Source organism: Triticum urartu, chromosome 3A (assembly GCF_056163025.1).
Source record: "Triticum urartu cultivar PI428250 chromosome 3A, HENAU_Tu73, whole genome shotgun sequence".
NCBI lineage: Eukaryota > Viridiplantae > Streptophyta > Magnoliopsida > Poales > Poaceae > Triticum > Triticum urartu.
The window spans coordinates 403948720-403972041 of record NC_141875.1 but is presented as its reverse complement, the minus strand read 5'-3'; the positions used below and the strand labels follow the sequence as shown (position 1 = coordinate 403972041).

General features: G+C 47.2%; 1 pseudogene; it reads left to right on the top strand.

Moving 5' to 3' along the window:
- The first annotated feature begins 2880 nt into the window (after positions 1 to 2880).
- LOC147979857 (uncharacterized) lies at positions 2881 to 20948 on the top strand (annotated as a pseudogene).
- The last annotated feature ends 2374 nt before the right edge of the window (positions 20949 to 23322 follow it).

The window sequence follows — 23322 nt, the reverse complement described above, 5'->3', positions numbered from 1 at the left end:
AGAGATGGCATAAAGGCATGTGAATATTATGCACGTACATATGGACAATTGATATTATAGTATCCTGTTTTGAAAAATCATTCTGTGAATATTATCAACCGGCCAAGAAACTGATGTGACCAACATGAAAGGGTGAGGTGCGGCTTGACACGAAAGGGAAAGGCGTCGCTAGGGAGGAGTTTGGATGGAGGTGTTGGTGTACAAAAGTAGGGGCCCTTTTGTACCCCTTTACTTGTGCACGTGCAGTCGTAGCCACACATGCGGCCGGGCTCGGCGGGGCAGAGGAAGCAAAGATTCAAAGCTTCCGAGGCAGGACCCAAGCCAGAAGCATAAAGAGCGAAGGGACAAGATTGGCTTCCCCCGGCAAGAGCCTTGCCGGGGTGACCTACCTGGCCCCGACAAAAGCCTTGCCGGGCAACTTGCCCAACACCAGCAAGGCCGCCACCTGTGAGCCTGAGAGTTATGACGGCATCGACAAGCGTCAAGACTGAGGCTCGGGAGCGCCTGCATGGTGGCATGCAGATCTTTGTGGAGACTGAAGCTTGCAAGATTAGATGAGAACCGAAAGACAAAGGCCCCCCAGCAAGACCCTTCCCGGGGACGCCCACAAGACCCTGGCAAGATCCTTGCCGGGGACATCTGCGGGGCCACAACCAGTCCCGCACTTACCAAAGTTTCGCTGCCCCATGGTCATTCTAGCGCAGCAGCCAGCCTGCCAACTAGGCACGCACCCATGTGGCAGCATGCAGCTTCTAGGCCAACCAGGCAAGCACCTACGTGGTGGCATGCAGATCTTCACGAAGACCCTGCCACCACACCAGCTCAGCAGCCAGCCAGCCAGCATGGTGCTGCCTGCCTCATCACCCTAGATGCATGTCGAAGCAAGGCGAGGCGGCGACGGACGGACGGAACAAGGTTCTCTGGCGTCCTTGATAAAGCAAGAGGACACATAGGCGGCACATTAAGTGTGTTTGTCCTATGATGTCAGGAGATAAACTTGTAGACTGTAGACACATTCCACCTCCTGTGTGCCATTGTGGCAGTCCCTTTGACATATAAAAGGAGGCCCGAGGCATACCGAGGAAGGATGGGGACTCTTTGGACTAGGCATGTGTAACGCCCCGAGACAAATGCTTTAGTTGCCTTCCATTTATTTTAGTTGTTGTCGTGTGTTTAATTTTTTTTGTTGCATTATCATAATTATTTTGCATATTTCATTCCTCTATGTTGATGCCATGGCCATGTCGAGTGCCTTGTCATATTTTGCTTCTTGCTTTATGATCATCATTGTTTACATTGCATTGTGCCTCTTGTCATTTTGCATTTCATCTTAATTACCATGTGCATTGCATTCTTCATGATGTTGTCTTGCTCTATTCATGTTGTATGTATCAACCCCTTTGCTATCTCTCTCAAACCTAGCCATGCACTGTCACCTTCTTCTTCCTCTTCTTTTACTCCTTTATGCATGTGAGTTCTTCCCTGCCCCCATTAATGTTCATTCTTTTCCTAATGCTAGTGCACCATGCCTACACCCTCTCTGCCAATTTTAGGCTCATTTAAATATGTTTAGGTTGGGTTTAAAAATGGCTCAAGTTTGAATTTAATTCAAACTTGAATTATTTTTCTATCTCTAAAATTGCCCAAAACAATCCAGGAGATCATGTATATTTTCACTTTCTTCTCACTCTTTCTGTAACACCATGTCCTTTTCATTTTCTTCATCTGAGATTTTGAATCTATAGATTTTTTTTTAAAAAAAGGAAAAGGCCTCCCTGCAGCCATCGCAGCTCGGCTGGGCCTCCCCTCCTCCAGGCCGGCCCAACTCCCTCTCCCTCACGGCCACCTGTTCCTTTCCTAACGCCGTCGTCCTCCTCCAGAGACAGAGCGCTCGCGTCGTTGCCGTGAGCTTCACGGATGCCGAGGCCGTGCCGTCTGCCCCTACCCTATATAACGCCCTCAGCGTCCGCACCCACCCTAGGGTTTCCTCATCGCCGCCACCACCTAGGGGCCTCTCCCCTGCCCTCCTTCCTCGTGAGCACCCAAGCGAAACAGAGAGCGCCAGCTTGTCGCTAGCATGCTCTCGGTCAAGTCCAGCCCCAGCCTAGGTGCCAATGTAACGTCCCAAGACCGGAGCTTCAGATGCCTTCTAGGGTTTCCGGGTTTCGTTGTGTGAATTGTTTGGTTCTTTGCATTCATCCTTGCATTTTTGTATTGCATCATGTCATCATGCCATTAATATTGCAACCGTTTCAAAACTCTTTTAAATAAACCGTATAGATCTTCGATCCATTTAAACCGAGGGAATTCAGATGGTGAGTTCTCTTTATAACATAACCTCCCAATATTAGGGAGCTATGATAAATAATCCATTCTTATGGAATCACCTAAACCACACTTGCAAAATTTCCCCATGCCTTTGTTATCTCGCTTCTTGACCTTGAACTTTGTTTGTAAATTCTTTCGTCATTTTTCGGAGCTCCACCAAAAATCCAAACATTTTTGGACCTTCCTAACCCTCACTTCCTATTCGAACCATTTGATTTTAAATCAAATGAGTTTGAATTTAAACTTTGAAAAATGCCCACTCCATTTTTCTTGGATCGTACACATTTTTGCGAGTCCAGGAAATTTATCCCCGTGCCCAAACTCCTTCTCTACCCTTTTCTTTCCTTCCCTTTTCTTTCTCTTTTTCTGCTGTTTTGAATAGAGTAAATATAGGAGAGAGAGAAGAGCCCGGCTGGGCCTCCTAGCCCAGTTGCAACCTGCCCGGCATCCAAGCCGCTGCTTCCCCGTGGCCCATTTGGCCAAGGCCTCCCGCGCCAGCCCACCTACAGCTAACCCTAGAGACCGACCTCCTCCTCTCGTTCTCTCCCTCCCATGGCGCCGCCAGCCTCCCTCGTCCTTCTCTCGATCGCATCGAGCCAGGAGAGCCCTGCGCTCGATCTTTCTCTCGCTCGCTGCACACCTCCTACTCGATCTCCCTCACTCCCTCGTCTCCTTCCCCTGCTCGTGCGCCAGAGAGGAGCGAGAGCCTCTTGCTTGATCCCGCACGCAGGAGCCGTGCGCCCGATCCCCACCATCGCCAGCGCGCCCGGTCGCTGGACCACCGCTGGCCTGCTTCCCCTCCTGCAACCTCGTCCCCGAGGCCAGCCGGAGCCCCCGCCACCATCTTGCTTCGTCGCCCGCGACCTCCTCCTCCTGGCTCTGCTCCGACCCCTGGATCCCCCTCGCCCGTTCGCCTCCTCCCTCAACCAAGCCGGCCACCGGAGCCGTTGCCGGCTACTTCCCTCCATCGCGCCATCCATCCGTCCATCTCCCTGTGCCGCGCCTCGACAACACGGAGGCCCGAGCTTCGGCTGGGAGTAGCCGCAGCTACGTGGCACCCCGCCACCAAGCAGTCGTGCATCAACGGCCATCTCTCCTCCACCATCAGTGCCCGTCGACTCCGTTCCGTGCCTTGCTGCTGCTGCTGGCCATGAGCTCTCCGGCTACCGCTGGAACGCCATGGTCAAGACCATCTCCGCGAGGAATGCAAGACGCATCCTCCATGCACCCTCGCTTGTGGCTGTTAAAGTCAAGACCATCTCGGTTTTCGCCAAGCACCACCACCGGCAAGTACAACTACACCACGTTGATACAAATCCCACTACCGTCGCCTCCGAAAGCCTCGGATCCGTCAAGTCCCTTGACGACAAGTGCATGACTATGCGGATTGTACCAAGTACCCCCTTCGAGTTGACGGGATCGGCAAGTGTGAAACACCAAGTACCACGACGACCATCGACATGTACCCCTACACCACACGGAAACGGCAAGTACCCCTCATGTCGGCAAGACCCGCAAGTCGGACCCCGAACGATCGACGACTCGTGGACCGTGTACAACTACTGTCGCCCCGAGGACGTTGGATTCGTTAAGTACCTCTCCGAAAATGAAACATATACCGCTACCATCCCAAGAATGGAGACCGACAAGTCCGAAGATGCAAGTACCACTCCGAAGCATGTACGATGACCGTCGCCGAAGACCCGTGTAACGCAAACGTCAAGTTCAACTACCGTCGCGTTAACCTCTACTTCCCACGACGACCCCGTGAACAAATACTTCCCCGTCGACACGTGTACCCCTATCGCCGAACTCGATCCGTTCCGATAATGCACGCTTCGAAGGTATAACTCCTAGACGACCATCCGAGAACAAATGCTTGTGTTGTATGAGATGCATGTTTGGATGTTGTATCCTCCCGTGAACGTTAGTTGTTTCCCCCGCTTAGCACCATCGTCGACATGTGGGAACCCGGTATACGGGAGCACCTCACCATCCTTGCATGACACGCTCCCGTCACACTTCCTTTGCACCAATATCTCCATGAGTTACCGGAACCGTCATGTTGTCGTGGCATCATTTTCAGAATCGTTGTCGTGGCACCCCCTTCGTTTTTGCCACAATGACAAATGCCTCATATCTTTTCATGTCAACATTTTCTTAAAATTGCATAAACTTGAATATGACATCCGCATCATGATAACAACATTTAATATGTTTAAAAATTGTTGTTGCATTAAATTGCTAATGCACATGAGGATATAGTGGAATAGTTGTTGTAGTTTTTGGCCTCATTTAAAATGCCTAGCTGTGTATTTTCACTCACGTTTCACCTCTTGCCATGTTAACCAACCTTTAATATTGTTGAGTACCTAATCGGGAGTGAACTAAATAATTGATGTGGTGTTCCGTCAATATGCAACTCGTTGCATATTGAGCTCAACTTAATTTGTAGGATTGCTTGTGCACTTTGCCATGCCAAGCCTATTTAAACCGGACATGCATCATACTTGGTTGTGCATCATGCTATGTTTATGTGATGGTTGTTTACCATGTTGTTTGCTTCTTTCCGGTGTTGTTTCTTCGGTTTAGTTCCGATAACGTCGTGTTTGTGAGGATCCGTTCGACTACGTCTGTTTGTCTTCTTCATGGACTCGTTCTTCTTCCTTGCGGGATCTCAGGCAAGATGACCATACCCTTGAAATCACTTCTATCTTTGCTTGCTAGTTGTTCGCTCTTTTGCTAGGCCGCGATACCTACCACTTGCTATATCATGCCTCTGAAATTGCCATGTCCAGCCTCTAACCAACCTTTCCTAGCAAACCGTTGTTTGGCTATGTTACCGCTTTGCTCAGCCCCTCTTATAGCGTTGTTAGTTGCAGGTGAAGATGGAGTTCGTTCCATGTTAGAACATGGATTTTGTTTGGGATATCACAATATCTCTTATTTAATTAACGCATCTATATACTTGGTAAGGGTGGAAGGCTCGGCCTTATGCCTGGTGTTTTGTTCCACTCTTGCCGCTCTAGTTTCTGTCATACCGGTGTTATGTTCCTTGATTTTGCGTTCTTTACGCGGTTGGGTTATAATGGGAACCCCTTGACGGTTCGCCTTGAATAAAACTCCTCCAGCAAGGCCCAACCTTGATTTTACCATTTGCCACCTAAGCCTTTTTCCCTTGGGTTCTGCAGACTCAAGGGTCATCTTTATTTTAAACCCCCGGGCTAGTGCTCCTCTGAGTGTTGGACCAACCTGTCAGCCGCCGGTGGCCACCAGGGGCAACTCTGAGTTGGCCTACCGGAATCTTGGACAATCCGGTGTGCCGTGAGAACGAGATATGTGCAGCTCCTATCGGGATTTGTCGGCACATTCGGGCGGCTTTGCTGGTCTTGTTTTACCATTGTCGAAATGTCTTGTAACCGGGATTCCGAGTCTGATCGGGTCTTCCTGGGAGAAGGAATATCCTTCGTTGACCGTGAGAGCTTGTGATGGGCTAAGTTGGGACACCCCTGCAGGGTTTTGAATTTTTGAAAGCCGTGCCCGCGGTTATGGGCAGATGGGAATTTTTTAATATCCGGTTGTAGAGAACCTGACACTTAACGTAATTAAAATGCATCAACCGCGTGTGTAGCCGTGATGGTCTCTTCTCGTCGGAGTCCGGGAAGTGAACACGGTTCTTGTGTTATGTTTGAACGTAAGTAGTTTCAGGATCACCTCTTGATCACTTCTAGTTCACGACCGTGCTTTGCTTCTCTTCTCGCTCCCATTTGCGTAAGTTAACCACCATATATGCTAGTGCTTGTTGCAGCTCTACCGCACTATCTTTTCCTACCCATAAGCTTAAATAGTCTTGATCTCGCGGGTGTGAGATTGCTGAGTCCCCGTGACTCACGGATTACTTCAAACAGTTGCAGGTGCCGATGATAACCGTGCAGGTGACGCAACCGAGCTCAAGGACGAGCTCGATGAAGATCGTGTTCGTTGTGTTGTTTCATTTTCCTTTCGATCAGTAGTAGAGCCCAGTTGGGGCGATCGGGAATCTAGCATTAGGGGTGGTCTTCTTTTATTTTGGTTCCGTAGTCGGACCGTGATTGTATTATGGATGTTGTAATGCTATATTTATGTATTGTATGAAGTGGCGATTGTAACCCAACTCTTTATCCCTTTCTTATTCAGTACATGGGATGTGTAAATATTACCCCTCTTACGACATGCCTATAATGCGGTTATGCCTTTAAGTCGTGCTCTGATACGTGGGAGATATGGCCGCATCATGGGTGTTACAAGATGGTAATTAGAGCCTTCCCCGACTTAGGAGCCCCTGCTTGATCGAATCGTTGGCGTTGTTGAGTCTAGAAAAATGTTTTGAGTCTTTTAGGATTATATATATATCGGTGAGTAGGATTCTTTTTACTCCTCAGTCCCTTTGTCGCTCTGGTGATGCCTCCTGACGTAGAGTTTTGACTCTTCTCTCCTAAAATTTCACGAAATTTTTTTAGGATCACGCGGATATCTTGGAATCGTTCCAATGGTTTTGTGACGAGAACATTGTTCTTGGTGCCTCCTGACATTTAGGGGTTGTGGCAGTGTCCCGGGGAGTTGAGCTCCGAGGTGTTGTCATCACAATTTTATCGTTGTAGTTCTGGAATACTTGAGTTTCGCCGACATCGAAAATCTCTTTTATGTAGTTGTTGGTGAGATAACCTCAACGCCACCCAGTACTGGGGCGGGAGTTCGGGTGTATTGACATAACTTGTATAACGGATGCTTTTCAAAGGTTGAGGTAAACAATTTCCGAAGGTTTCTTGGTTATGTGTTGAAGGATGGATACAGCTGGATGTAGGATTTGTTAGTTTTGGGTGAGATATTATGCTTCCCCTGTATCCCCAACACCTGATTGCATAACCGGGAAGTTTCGGGGGTTTATAAGTGGGAATTCAAGTAGCTCCTAGGATATCTTTCCGACAGATGTATGATATGAAATTGGTGTTCGACGTCTAGTGGTCCGCCTATCCACGGTTGGTTTTATAGTGGTCTCGTTGTGTCTTAAAGAGTCCTTGGCTATGCTGACTCGGGGACGCTTCGTATGTCATGTGCACTGCCTTGTACATGATGGTGCTGTATGATCGAGCCCGTGTGGGTCCCACCACTAAAACTTCGGATGAAATCTCTATCATATGTTTGTTCCGGCTTATTCTGCAAGCCAATCCTTTGTTTTGTTTTGAGTTGTGGTATTGGAGTTGCTTCGAAGTAAAGTGTTGATTCCATACCTTTCCGAAGCGGTGTTCTCATACTCCTATGTGAATACCAATCCTTCATGATAATCGATATTGTCATGTCAATCCTTTTCAACCGGTGTGGTTCTCTTCAAGATGATCCTATCATTTTTTCCATCCGCAAGATCAACTCAAGTCTTCTCAATGTTGTTTGTTTCATCCGTCCCAAGTTGCCTTTTGTTTTCCTGCCCTCCCACCCTTGTTTCTTCAAGGACTCAGATTTCTGAATTAAGTATCATTTTATGGATGTGAAGTCTCTCCATTCTTTTCCGACAATTTTCTTATCCGGTGATTCTCAGGAAGATGCTAACGGAGCTTCAAGTTAATCATTCTTCGTTCTTTTTCTTCTCCGGTGGATTCAATTCAGGCTTTTTCGATCATATCCTTTCCTTCTTTCAAATGGTTTCCAGTGCCGGTGCACCTCTTAATCATCCACCTCTTGCTATTTTTGTATTCGGAGTGCTGAGGATATCTCAGAAGATTTGTGTCTCCATTATCAATCCATTCAAGATATCTTGAGGTTGTTATCTCATTCAAGCCATTTAATTCAACCGGTGCAATATCTCTTTTCAAGCAATCGTTCAACGGTGTTTCTTTTGAGTGGGCCCTAACCCACAGGTCTTTTCCTAGGATCTTACCTAGCTCTTCTAATTCTTTCTGGAGTTATTCTCAAATTCATTTCAAAGTTCTGACGTAAGAATGAATTATCATCAGTCATATGTGTTTCTCCAAGATCTTTCAATTTTTTTCTTTGTTGATTCAACCTTTATATTCTTCATTATTCCGGAGTGTCTCAACAATTCATGATGGTCTTTCTCATCATCATTCTCAACATTTGAAGACCGAAGAAGAGTTTTTCCTCCAAATCTTATCCGTTCTCTCAAAGATTCGTGATTCTAGCTTGGTGCCATCCTCTCATAATTATTTTTGATTGTGAGAATTCTTTTCACCCATCCGGACCAATGAATGGTTCTTTTCAGTTTGATTCCCTGGAGCCCATCATCTCATAATTATCCATTCCCGCTTTCAGCTCTCGTTCTCCAAATCTTACCGGTGCATCAGTCAAGTATTCTCTAATCAGCTCAGGATCTATTTGTTCTCATGTATCTAAATCCTAGCAAGTATCTTCTTTCATTTTCAAATTCTTCCCGATGAATTGTGCCTTTGCTACTTTCATTTTCAATCCTTATGGTGGTTCGTTCAAGATTTCTCTTCTTTTGTTATCATATCAATTCATTCGTTCTTTCCAATCCTACCGGTGGTCCATTGAGTTTACCCTATATCTCTCCTTAATCCCTTTTTCAAGAAGAATAATTAGTATGCCAAATCCGTTGCTTGTCATCAATTTAATTGATGAAGGATAAGCATAATGTAATTCTTATTCTTGTTTCATCGAGTGAATTCAATTCCTTATTCCGGAGGTTCATTAAAATTCTTTATTTCATTGTTCCATTTTTTCTTTCCCGGAGTTCCAAGCTCTCGCAATTATATCACCACGGAGATCCATCTAAATCACTATAAGGCTTCACCTTGTGTTGTCAACTTCACTTCTTTTTATCATCCTTTTATTACCGGAGTTCTTCATGGAGGCGCCACATGATGGTTCATCAAGGATCTAATTCCTTCTCGAAGTGTTCATTGAGATTCTTTTCAGAGGAGTTCAAGCATTCTTCAACTTGCAATCCGGAGTACAATTCTTTCAACCTTATCTATGAGGTGGTATTATGTCATTCTTGATAATTTCCCTTCGTGTTTCATGATTCACAAGTTTTCAAGAGTGACATATCTAAATTCCATCATTTTCGCTTCGTTCAAGACATCTTTTCATTAAATCAATCTCTTCTTTGGAATTATCTTGGGTTATATTTCACCTAAAGCTTTCCCTAAGGATTGTTGCTAATTATGGTGCTTATTAATGATCCTAGTTCTTCACTTATCCTCCCAGTGAAATAAGTTTCTCGTCTTCTTGTTGATATCAATCCAATCTATTGATTCCATTAGTGGAAGAATTTCACCTCATAGTTTTGAGATGTTTTTCCATAAGCCCACAACAACCTTATTCTTTTGTTTTTTAATTTTCAACAACTCCATTCAATCCTTCTTTCTAAGGACGCTTTCAAATTCATTCGACGTAGAAGATGTTGTTTTCTTCTTTGTTACTTTCAGTCCGTTCTATCTTTTGTTCCGGAGGCATTGTGATGTTGCTCTCTTCAACCCATCATCTTGTTTGTCAAGATCTTATTCAATTCCTTCCATTTACAGTCGAAGTGCTGTCCAAATTATATCAGTCTTATTCCTTCTCTATCTTGTTTTAACTGGAGTGTTGTGTCTATCATTCCTCTTCTAACCGGAGTCTCATCCAAGTGCTTTCATATTGCAGAGCTCATATTCTTTACCTTCCATTTCCAACCGGAGTGTTGCCACAATTGATCTTTATCATTCCTTGTACATCTCGTGTCAACCGAGGTGCTTGCATCTACTTCTTGTCCATTGTAACCTTTTCTTATGTCTTTCAACCCATAAGGTTCTCGTAATGTTCCTTGTTCCTCTTTTCCAACGGAGTGTTTTCAACTTCGTTCATCTCCATTGTATTCTTTTCTCAAAATGGCTTAACTTTTCAAGGTTCTTTGGTTTCACTCGTTTGTCAAAGAAGCAACTTAGTTTTACCTCTTATCTTCCTCTTCCTTTTCCCTCCGGTGCCATCCTAGATCTCGGGACGAGATCCTCTCATAGTGGTGGAGTGTTGTAACGCCCCAAGACAGGAGCTTCAGATGCCTTCCAGGGTTTCCGGGTTTCGTCGTGTGAATTGTTTGGTTCTTTGCATTCATCCTTGCATTTTTTCATTGCATCATGTCATCATGCCATTAATATTGCAACCGTTTCAAAACTCTTATAAATAAACTGTATGGATCTTCGATCCATTTAAACCGAGGGAATTCACATGGTGAGTTCTCTTTATAACATACCCTCCCAATATTAGGGAGCTATGATAAATAATCCATTCTTATGGAATCACCTAAAACACACTTGCAAAATTTCCCCATGCCTTTGTTATCTCGCTTCTTGACCTCGAACTTTGTCCATAAATTCTTTCGTCATTTTTCGGAGCTCCACCAAAAATCTGAACATTTTTGGACCTTCCTAACCCTCACTTCCTATTCGAACCATTTGATTTTAAATCAAATGAGTTTGAATTTAAACTTTGAAAAATGCCCACTCCATTTTTCTTGGATCGTACACATTTTTGCGAGTCCGGGAAATTTATCCCCGTGCCCAAACTCTTTCTCTACCCTTTTCTTTCCTTCCCTTTTCTTTCTCTTTTTCTGCTGTTTTGAATAGAGTAAATATAGGAGAGAGAAGAGCCTGGCTGGGCCTCCCAGCCTAGTTGCAACCTGCCCAGCATCCAGGCCGCTGCTTCCCCGTGGCCCATTTGGCCAAGGCCTCCCGTGCCAGCCCACCTACAGCTAACCCTAGTGCCCGACCTCCTCCTCTCGTTCTCTCCCTCCCACGGCGCCACCAGCCTCCCTCATCCTTCTCTCAATCGCATCGAGCCAGGAGAGCCCTGCGCTCGATCTTTCTCTCGCTCGCTGCCCACCTCCTGCTCGATCTCCATCACTCCCTCGTCTCCTTCCCCTACTCGTGCGCTAGAGAGAAGCGAGAGCCTCTCGCTCGATCCTGCACGTAGGAGCCGTGCGCCCGATCCCCACCATCGCCAGCGCGCCCGGTCGCTGGACCACCGCTGGCCTGCTTCCCCTCCTGCAACCTCGTCCCCGACGCCAGCCGGAGCCCCCGCCACCACCTTGCTTTGTCGCCCGCGGCCTCCTCCTCCTGGCACTGCTCCGACCCTTGGATCCCCCTCGCCCGTTCGCCTCCTCCCTCAACCACGCCGTCCACTGGAGCCGTTACCGGCTGCTGCCCTCCGTCGCGCCATCCATCCGTCCATCTCCCTGTGCCACGCCTCGACAACACGGAGGCCCGAGCTTCGGCTAGGAGCAGCTGTAGCTACGTGGTGCCCTGCCACCAAGCAGTTGTGCATCAACGGCCATCTCTCCTCCACCATCAGTGCCCGGCGACTCCGTTCCGTGCCATCGCAAGAATCAAGACCGACAAGTCCGAAGATGCAAGTACCACTCCGAACCATGTACGACGACCGTCGCCGAAGACCCGTGTAACGCAAACTTCAAGTTCAACTACCGTCGCGTGAACCTCTACTTCCCACGACGACCCCGTGAACAACTACTTCCCCTTCGACACGTGTACCCCTACCGCCGAACTCGATCCGTTCCGATAATGCATGCTTCGAAGGTATAACTCCGAGACGACCGTCCGAGAACAAATGCTTGTGTTGTATGAGATGCTTGTTTGAATGTTGTATCCTCCCGCGAACGTTAGTCGTTTCCCCCGCTTGGCACCGTCGTCGACATGTGGGAACCCGGTATCCGGGAGCACCCCACCATCCTTGCATGACACGCTCCCGTCACATTTCCTTTGCACCGATATCTCCATGAGCTACCGGAACCGTTATGTTGCCGTGGCATCATTTTTGGAATCGTTGCCATGGCACCCCCTTCGTTTCCGCCACGATGACAAATGCCTCATATCTTTTCATGTCAACATTTTCTTAAAATTGCATAAACTTGAACATGACATCCGCATCATGATAACAACATTTAATATGTTTAAAAATTGTTGTTGCATTAAATTGCTAACGCACATGAGGATATAGTGGAATTGCTGTTGTTTTTTTCGGCCTCATTTAAAATGCCTAGCTGTGTATTTTCACTCACGTTTCACCTCTTGCCATGTTAACCAACCTTTAATATTGTTGAGTACCTAACCGGGAGTGAACTAAATAATTGATGTGGTGTTCCGTCAATATGCAACTCGTTGCATATTGAGCTCCACTTAATTTGTAGGATTGCTTGTGCACTTTGCCATACCATGCCTATTTAAACCGGACATGCATCATACTTGGTTGTGCATCATGCCATGTTTATGTGATGGTTGTTTACCATGTTGTTTGCTTCTTTCCGGTGTTGTTTCTTCGGGTTAGTTCCGATAACGTCGCGTTTGTGAGGCTCCATTCGACTACGTCTGTTTGTCTTCTTCATGGACGCGTTCTTCTTCCTTGCGGGATCTTAGTCAAGATGACCATACCCTCAAAATCACTTCTATCTTTGCTTGCTAGTTGTTCGCTCTTTTGCTATGCCGCGATACCTACCACTTGCTATATCATGCCTCCCATATTGCCATGTCCAGCCTCTAACCAACATTTCCTAGCAAACTGTTGTTTGGCTATGTTACCGCTTTGCTCAGCCCCTCTTATAGCGTTGCTAGTTGCAGGTGAAGATGGAGTTCGTTCCATGTTGGAACATGGATTTTGTTTGGGATATCACAATATCTCTTATTTAATTAACGCATCTATATACTTGGTAAACGGTGGAAGGCTCGGCCTTATGCCTGGTGTTTTGTTCCACTCTTGCCGCCCTAGTTTCCGTCATACCGGTGTTATGTTCCTTCATTTTGCGTTCTTTACGCGGTTGGGTTATAATGGGAACCCCTTGACGGTTCGCCTTGAATAAAACTCCTCCAGCAAGGCCCAACCTTGATTTTACCATTTGCCACCTAAGCCTTTTTCCCTTGGGTTCTGCAGACTCAAGGGTCATCTTTATTTTAAACCCCCAGGCTAGTGCTCCTCTGAGTGTTGGTCCAACCTGTCAGCCGCCGGTGGCCACCAGGGGCAACTTTGGGTTGGCCTACCGGAATCTTGGACAATCTGGTGTGCCCTGAGAATGAGATATGTGCAGCTCCTATCGGGATTTGTCGGCACATTCGGGCGGCTTTGCTGGTCTTGTTTTACCATTGTCGAAATGTCTTATAACCGGGATTCCGAGTCTGACCGGGTCTTCCTCGGAGAAGGAATATCCTTCGTTGACCGTGAGAGCTTGTGATGGGCTAAGTTGGGACACCCCTGCAGGGTTTTGAACTTTCAAAAGCCGTGCCCGCGGTTATGGGCAGATGGGAATTTCTTAATATCCGGTTGTAGAGAACCTGACACTTAACGTAATTAAAATGCATCAACCGCGTGTGTAGCCGTGATGGTCTCTTCTCAGCGGAGTTCGGGAAGTGAACACAGTTCTTGTGTTATGCTTGAACGTAAGTAGTTTGAGGATCACTTCTTGATCACTTCTAGTTCACGGCCGTGCTTTGCTCCTCTTCTTGCTCTCATTTGCGTAAGTTAGCCACCATATATGCTAGTGCTTGCTGCAGCTCCACCTCACTATCTTTTCCTACCCATAAGCTTAAATAGTCTTGATCTCGCGGGTGTGAGATTGCTGAGTCCCCGTGACTCACAGATTACTTCAAACAGTTGCAGGTGCCGATGATAACCGTGCAGGTGACACAACCAAGCTCAAGGAGGAGCTCGATGAAGATCGTGTTCGTTGTGTTGTTTCGTTTTCCTTTCGATCAGTAGTGGAGCCCAGTTGGGGCGATCAGGGATATAGCATTAGGGGTGGTCTTCTTTTATTTTGGTTCCATAGTCGGACCGTGATTGTATTCTGGATGTTGTAATGCTATATTTATGTATTGTATGAAGTGGCGATTGTAAGACAACTCTTTATCCCTTTCGTATTCAGTACATGGGATGTGTAAAGATTACCCCTCTTGCGACATGCCTACAATGCGGTTGTGCCTCTAAGTCGTGCTCCGACATGTGGGAGATATAGCCGCATCGTGGATGTTACAGCCAAGGAGTTTCGCCAAGTTCCTCTTCATCCCCGACGTCCTCTGCATCGCCGCGGGACGTCAAGGCCACGACGCCTGCATCCTCTTCTCCCTCTGCTTCGTCTTCTTCAGGGACCGTGCACCGTCTCCTCGATCAGTGCATCCGCCGTGTCCCCTTTGTCGCGTCCCCGAGCTCGATCGAGTCCTGCGAGCCCCTCTACGTGAGCAGCCATGTTTCCCATATCCTTTTCCCTGCGGATTGCATCCTCAATCGTTGATTGCTCGCATGCCCGACAGTTCTCCCGCCACGACCACGTCGCCGGCCTCGTTCAGTGACCTCTGGTTCGTCCTTTTGCATCTTTAAATTCGTGCCGGTGAGGTTCCGTCTGTGTTTCGTAGAATACGTAGCACCTATAGGCTCGATCCATCCACACTCGACGCACGTCTCCGCCGCTGCTCGTCGACGGCGTCGTCTCCGTCGACGTCCGGAGATGGATGGCACATGCGGAGGTGCGGTTTCACACGATGGGCACATCACGCACACCCTTGCATCTCGAGCACGCCGGGAGGTAATTCCGGCGAGGCCTCTGCCATCATTTTGGCCATCGACAAGGTTGCTCCGCTCCCTCTGCGCACGCGCACGTGCAAGCTACCGCAGCTCCACGCACTCACGCCCTTCATGAATAATTACACATGTCCCACCACGGCCACCGCAAGCATTTTCCGCACTCCTGTCAGCGCTTGATGGCCGCAGCAGTTGCCGCTGCTTGTTCCCTTCGCCGGCGAGGGATAGTCGTCTGCCATGTAGAAGAAAGGCTCGTCCTCCTTCCGATTGTCTAAGTCTGAATCCCTACTTGTATTGCAGTTCTATAGCTGCGCAGTGGCTAGCGCACCACGAATATGTCCAGGGGATCTTGGGTTCAAATCCCAGGCGCCCCTATAATCCTTTTTGTTTTGCTATTTGTTCGTGATTCTTCAGTTCAGATCAGTCCCAGAGGACGTGCCATCTAGTGCTGAACCCATCTTACATCACACTTGCATCCTAGTTCAATTTGTTGACCATGGTGTCAAACCTGCAGGAGATCCTAGGTTCGAAACCCACTGCCCTTTGTTTTCCATTTTTTTTCTTTTGCCCGCACAGACCCACAGCCACTCAGGCCTCATTCGCTTCTGGGCTGCTGCACTATTCTGCAATCCGGCCCGTGCATATTTTTTCCCTCCGTGTATTTTAGCATTTTCCAGTGCATTCTTATTTACAGAAATACCATCATTTTGAATTGTGAATAAATAAATATCCACGCATCCAAATAGTTTATGTCATATATGTAAAATGCTCAGGTTTTCCTAAACTTTCATAATCTGCAACTTTCATCCATATTGAAAAATTTTAAATGGCTCTTTGCATTAATTTGCATAAAGGACATGCTAAAATGCTTTATTTCATAACTAAATAACTATAGCCCCGAATTTAATAATATTTATATGTAAATGGGGTAGAAAAATGCATAGATTAACATGGTGTACTTACTTTGCATGTTTAACAAATCTAAAATTATGTTTAGGGAGAACAGTAGCTAATTCAAAATATGCATATGAGGATTTTTCCGGACTTGTTGCTTATTGTTCCGGCCACATTTAAACTTGCCTAGATAGGTAGTTTTATTATGCTTCACATCTTGCCATGTTTAATAATATTTAATATTGTTGGGTGCATAAACGAGAATGAACTAAATGATTGAATGTGGTATTTCGTCAATATGCAACTCATTGCATATTGAGCTCCACTTAATTGTAGTATTGTTTGTGCACTTTTCCATGCCATGCCTCATTAAACCGGACATGCATCATACTTGGTTGTGCATCATGCCATGATTATGTGATGGTTGTTTACTATGTTGCTTGCTTCTTTCCGGGTTTCTTCTCTCGTTAGCTTCGGTTTTGTTCTGAGTTGTGAGGATTCGTTCGACTATGTCTATTTGTCTTCTTCATGGACTTGTTCTTCTTCCTTGCGGGATCTCAGGCAAGATGACCATACCCTCAAAATCACTTCTATCTTTGCTTGCTAGTTGTTCGTTCTATCGCTATGTTGCGCTACCTTCTACTTGTTATATCCTGCCTCCCATATTGCCATGTCAAGCCTCTAACCCACCTTCATAGCAAACCGTTGTTTGGCTAAGTTACCGCTTTTGCTCAGCCCCTCTTATAGTGTTGTTAGTTGCAGGTGAAGTTGAAGACTGTTCCAAGTTGGGACATGGATTTGTTGGGATATCACAATATCTCTTATTTTAATTAATGCATCTATGTACTTGGTAAAGGGTGGAAGGCTAGGCCTTATGCCTGGTGTTTTGTTCCACTCTTGCCGCCTTAGTTTCCGTCATACCGATGTTATGTTCCTTGATTTTGCGTTCCTTACGCGGTTGGGTGTTATGGGAACCCCTTGACAGTTCGCTTTGAATAAAACTCCTCCAGCAAGGCCCAACCTTGGTTTTACATTTTCCTAACAACCTATACCTTTCCCTTGGGAGTAATTAACCCGAGGGTCATCTTTATTTTTACCCCCGGGCCAGTGCTTCTCTAAGTGTTGGTCCGAACTGAGTAGACTACAGGGCCACCTCGGGGAAACTTGAGGTTTGGTTTTACTCGTAGGATGTCTCATCCGGTGTGCCCTGAGAATGAGATATGTGCAGCTCCTATCGGGATTTGTCGGCACAGTCGGGTGGTCTTGCTGGTCTTGTTTTACCATTGTCAAAATGTCTTGTAACCAGGATTCCGAGACTGATCGGGTTTTTCCGGGAGAAGGAATATCCTTCGTTGACCGTGAGAGCTTGTGATGGGCTAAGTTGGGACACCCCTACAGGGTATGAACTTTCGAGAGCCATGCCCGCGGTTATGTGGCAGATGGGAATTTGTTAATGTCCGCTTGTAGAGAACTTGACACCTGACTCAATTAAAATGCATCAACCACGTGTGTAGCCGTGATGGTCTCTTTTCGGCGGAGTCCGGGAAGTGAACACGGTTCTTATGTTATGGTTGTGCGTAAGTAGTTTCAGGATCACTTCTTGACCACTTCTAGCTTCATGACTATTGCGTTGCTTCTCTTCTCACTCTTATTTGCATATGTTAGCCATCATATTTGCTTAGTGCTTGCTGCAGCTCCACCTCATTACCATATCCTACCCATAAGCTTAAATAGTCTTGATCTCGCAGGTGTGAGATTGTTGAGTCCTCGTGACTCACAGATACTTCCAAAACAGTTGCAGGTGCCGATGATACCAGTGAAGGTGGCGCAGCGGAGCTCAAGTGGGAGCTCGATGAAGATCTTGGTCATTGTTTTGTGTATTTTCCATATGATCAGTAGTGGTGCCCAGTTGGGACGATCGGGGATCTAGCATTTGGGGTTGTCTTCTTTTATTTTGGTTCTGTAGTCGGACCTTTGATTGTACTCTGGATATTGTATGTTCAACTTGTTATTTGTGTGAAGTGGCGATTGTAAGCCAACTCTTTATCCCTTTCTTATTTAGTACATGAGATTGTGTGAAGATTACCCCACTTGCAACTAAACCACCATGCGGTTATGCCTCTAAGTCGCGCCTCGACACGTGGGAGATATAGCCGCATCGTGGGTGTTACAAGTTGGTAATCAGAGCCATCCCCGACTTAGGAGCCCCCTGCTTGATCGAATCGCTGACGTTGTTGAGTCTAGAAATTTTTTTTGAGTCTTAGGATTATATATATCGGAGAGTAGGATTCTTTTTACTCCTCAGTCCCTTCGTCGCTCTGGTGAGGCCTCCTGACGTAGAAGTTTTGACTTTTCTCTCCTCAAAATTTCACGATTTTTTTAGGATCACGCGGGTATCTTGGAATCGTTCCGATAGTCTTGTGATGAGAACATTGTTCTTGGTGCCTCCTGACATTTAGGGGTTGTGGCAGTGTCCTGGGGAGTTGAGCTCCGAGGTGTTGTCATCACAATTTTATCATTGTAGTTCTGGAATACCTGAGTTCGCCTACATCGAAAATCTCTTTTATGCAGTTGTTGGTGAGATAACCTCGACGCCACCTAGTACTGGGGCAGGAGTTCAGGAGTATTGCCATAACTCGTATAACGGATGCTTTTCGAAGGTTGAGGTACATGATTTCCGAAGGATGGATACAGCTGGATGTAGGAATTGTTAGTTTGGGTGAGATATTATGCTTACCCTGTATCCCCAATACCTGATTGCGTAACTAGAAATTTCAGGAGTTTTTAGGTGGGAATTCAAGTATCTCATAGGATATGCTTCCAACAGACACATGATACGATATGGGATCTATCATATGTTTGTTCCAGCTTATTCTGCAAGCCAAATCCTTTGTTTTGTTTTGAATTGTGGTATTCGAGTTGCTTCGAAGTCAAGTGTTGATTCCATACCCTTTTTTTCAAACGGCGCTCTCATATTTCTATGGGAGTGCTAATCGTTCTTGATCATCGAGATGGTCATGCCAATTCTTTTCAAACCGGCGTGTTTCTCTTCAAGTGGATCCGATCATTTCAACATTCGCAAGATCACCCCTCAATTTTTTTCCAACGTCGTTTGTCCCCAAGTTTCCTTTGTTTTTCCAACCCTCCCACCCTTTTTCTTCAAGGACTCGGATTTCTTAATCCGTTATCCATTTAATTGATGTGAAGTCTCTCCATTCTTTTCCGCCAATATTCTTATTCGGTGATTCTCAGGAAGATACTAACGGAGCTTCAAGTTAATCATTATTCGTTCTTTTCCTTCTTCGGTGGATTCAATTCAAGCTTTTTTGATCATATCCTTTCCTCGTTTCAAATGCTTTCTCATGCCGATGCACCTCTTAATCATTCACTTCTCGCTATTCATTTGTTCTGGAGTGCTGAAGATATCTCAGAAGGCTCGTCCTTTCATTCAAGATCCGTTCAAACTATTTGGAGATTATTATCTCATTCAAGCCATTTAATTCAACCAGCGCAATCCCTCTTTTAATTGTTCAACCATGTTTCTTTTGAGTGGGCCCTAACCCATAGGCCTTTTCCCAGGATCTTACCTGACTCTTCTAATTTTCTCGGAGTTACTCTCAAATTCTTTTCCAAGTTTGACGTAAGAATGAATTGTCATCAGTCATATATCTTTCTCCAAGATCTTTCAAATTCTTTTCATCGTTGGTTCAACCTTTATATTCTTCATTCCGGAGTGTCTCAACAATTCATGGTGGTGTTTCTCGTCATCATTCTCAGATTTTGAAGACTGAAGAAGAGTTTCTCCTCCAAATCCTTACCCGTTCATCCAAAGATGCAAAGTTCAAGATTGTTGCCATCCTCTCATAATTGTTTTCGATTGTAAGAATTCTTTTCACCCATCCGGAGCAATTTAGGAGTCTTTTCAGTTTGATTCTCTGGAGGCCATCATCTCGGAATTATTCATTCTCAGCTTTCAGCTCTCATTCTCCAAATCTTGCCGGTGCATCATTCAAGTATTCCCTAATCAGTCCGCGATCTCTTCGTTCTCTTGCATCTTGATTCTCTCAAGTATCTTCGTTCATTTTCTAATTCTCCCCGGTGTTTCTTTATCTTTTCTCCATTCATTTTCCACCGCAGCTAGTTCGATATCTCAAGAACACCAAATATACACCAAAGTAGGACTAGGGTATTACGCATTGCTTGCGGCACGAACCTAGATAAAATCCCCCCCCCCGTGTTGATCTTCTAAATCCGCTCTTTCCATAGCCCCGCACCCTGTCAACCCTAGTAGGGATTCCTTGTGATCCCATAGGTGTCATTTTCCCCGGCATCTTTGGCGTGCCAGGTAGGGGCGCAAACTGTGAAATCCAGTTCTGAAGTCAACTCATCAACCCCTTTGTCGCGATGGCTCAAGAGAAGAAGGCGACGTCAATTAGCCACGCTCTGGCGCCGTCAGCCAGGCGAGGCGATGCTATCTGCAGCCGCAACAGCCATCCGCGTGGCAACGAAAAAGCTAAGTCACGCAAAACCTTGAGCAATTCCTTTTTAATATAAGGTTATTCTCCTCGAAAAATCTTGCCCCTTGTATGGAAAATATGTATGTGATGGAACCCTTCCGCTATTGGCAACACCCTTGTTCTATTTCGAGTCCGATCAACAGTTCAAGCGGCTGCGCTAAGAATGGCAGGGTGGCTTGCCCGGCAGCAAGCGCCCCCCCGGCTGGCTGCTAAGGATCTGTCCTTCAAAGTTCCATAGCATGGGCTTACGCGCCGGCAAACCTATCCAACTAGGCGTAGGGTGTGTACATACAAGAAAAGATCGAATAGGAAGATAGCATGCTTCATTTCAAAGTACTGCAGGGTTATGTTACATGAATAGTTGATGTGGTTCTAACTTAAGATAAAATTGTCTTGGTAATGAACTCGCAGCGGCGATGAGAAACGGGGTGCCTAGTCCCGGCACTGGCCCTCCACCCTCTTGACTCCATCGACGCAGCTGATGATGGGCTTGATACACTCTTCGAGCGCCATGAGTTCGTACCCTTCGGCAAGCTCTCCAGCGCATCGGCGAAGTCAACGCTGGGGTTCCAGAACGCCACCTTGGTGAGCACCTTCGTCAGGGCACTCCGGCAGAGCCTCCGGGACTCATTCGCCAGATAAACTGCTTGATTGGAGTGGAGCTGCTCCAAGGCGTCAGAGGATGCCCTCGAAGAACAGGGTCAGCCTGGCATCAGGGCTCACGTTTGGCTCCTGGGCGTACTTGACATTTGACATGCCCATGATGGCTAGCTTCGCGGTGATCCTCCCGGCGATGTTGACGAGGTGGCTGATCCAGAGGTTTATGCTCTTTGCGTAATCGTTGTGCTCGGTGGCATCATCGCTCCGCAGCCGCTTCTCGTCCTCTAGGGCCTTGTTCAGGGTCTCCTCACGAGCCCCGACCTCCGAAAGCTTCCCCTCCAAGCCGCCTAGCTTCAGCTTCAGGTCGTTGATGGAGTTGTTGGCCTCGGAGAGCAGCCAGGCCTTATCGGAGATGGCGACCTGCGCATCCGCCAGAGTGCGGATGGCCCTGTCCCTTTCCTCCATCACCCCCAAGATCTTCTTCAGCTCCTCCCGCTCCAGCTCCAGCTCCTTCACCTTGCCGGCGTGGTCCAAAGCCAGAGCACGGAGTGTGTCCTTGTGCTTCTGCTCCAGCTCCTGGGTCCACTGCGCAACAATCTTCCCAACCTCCTCGTCCTTGCCGCGGAGCTGGTGGCAAGTTTGTGCTCACGCACAACAAGGTCTTCCTCTTGGCTGTCCAGCAGAGCTTGCTGCTGCTACCGGGCGACTTCACCCTTGGAGGCCTACTCCTTCGCCGCCTCTTGGACCTTCTCGATGTCGGCCTGCTTCAGGAGGTGCTCTCGCTTGCGCTCATCCAGCTCATCCTGGGTAGTCCTCAGCTCTTCCCAGGCCTCGGCGAACCAGACCTACGTCTGGGCGACGCGCTCCCCAAAATTCACCTCCGCCTTGTCCACCGCTGCCATCCTAGACTTCACCTTTTCCTGGCGGGCACGGTGGAGCACTTGGAGCTTCTGGAAGTTGGCGCTCATGGCCCGAAGAAGCTGCTCCTCATGGGAATCACCGTCGCTGGTGCTCGGTTCATCGACAACCTGGAGCTCGACAGTGGCGAGCACCTCATCATCGAACACCTCCCCTTCGGCTGGCACTCTGGTGCTCATCGTCCCCGGGAGGCAAACGAACAGGTCATCGCCCACTCTCAGGTACTTGCCCCGGGCAGGGGCTGCAGGGGAGGAAGGTTGGTCATTGGCCACCTGCTCCTCGGTGGCCTTCCTGGCAGGCCCCTTGCTGCCCTCCTCGGCAGCGGCCTTGTCATCCTCCCCGGCAGCGGTCCCACCAGTCTCCTCGGCAGGCCCCTTGCCGACCCTCGGTGCCGGACTTGGCGGCTCCCTCATCCGCGATCTTGGATGCCTTAGCTTCGGCGTCCTTGGCGACCTCCCCAATGACAGTGTCGATGTCCTCATGGTCCATCGAGGGAGGGTCTAAAAACCAGAAGGGAGTACGAAACGAGGCCAAGATCAAGGTTGAGGAAAAAAAGGGGGACGTGAGGCAGGCTGCTTACCCGTGCCAAGCTGAGAAGCGATTCCCTCCCCGCCAACATTCGTTGCCAGGACGGAGCCGCCAGCACCCAAGTTTGCCTCCTCCTCCTCCATGTGCATGGGCTCGGCGGAGGTTGCCCTTGTCGGGGATGCCCCTTTGGGTGGCGTGGTCGATGGAGGCGGCATGCTGGGAGTGGCCCTCAGTGGCTCTTCCTGCTGCTGCTTGAAGGAAATATGCCCTAGAGGCAATAATAAAGTTGTTATTTATATTTTCTTATATCATGATAAATGTTTATTATTCATGCTAGAATTGTATGAACCGGAAACTTAGTACATGTGTGAATACATAGACAAATAGAGTGTCCCTAGTATGCCTCTACTTGACTAGCTCGTTAATCAAAGATGGTTAAGTTTCCTAGCCATGGACATGTGTTGTCATTTGATGAATGGGATCACATCATTAGAGAATGATGTGATGGACTAGACCCATCCGCTAGCTTAGCACTATGATCATTTAGTTTATTGCTATTGCTTTCTTCATGACTTATACATGTTCCTATGACTATGAGATTATGCAACTCCCGGATACTGGAGGAACACTTAGTGTGCTATCAAACATCACAATGTAACTGGGTGATTATAAAGATGCTCTACAGGTGTCACTACTCGGAAAATGCTTATAGGTAGAATTTTACCAGTAGCGCCTGTTTTTGACCCCACGCTATTGGTATTTACCAGTAGCGCTGGGTAGAAAACACGCTACTACTACTAAATAACAGCAACGTTTGTTAGCTTGGGCCGCACTGTTGTTACATGGGCTGCAGGGCAAAAACGGTAGCCCACTTACCTGTAGTGTTTGTTTCAAACGGGCGCTACAGCTGGTGGGCTTAGCAGTAGTGCCGGCCTCTACCCAGCGCTACTACTAGGGGAAAAGAAAACCT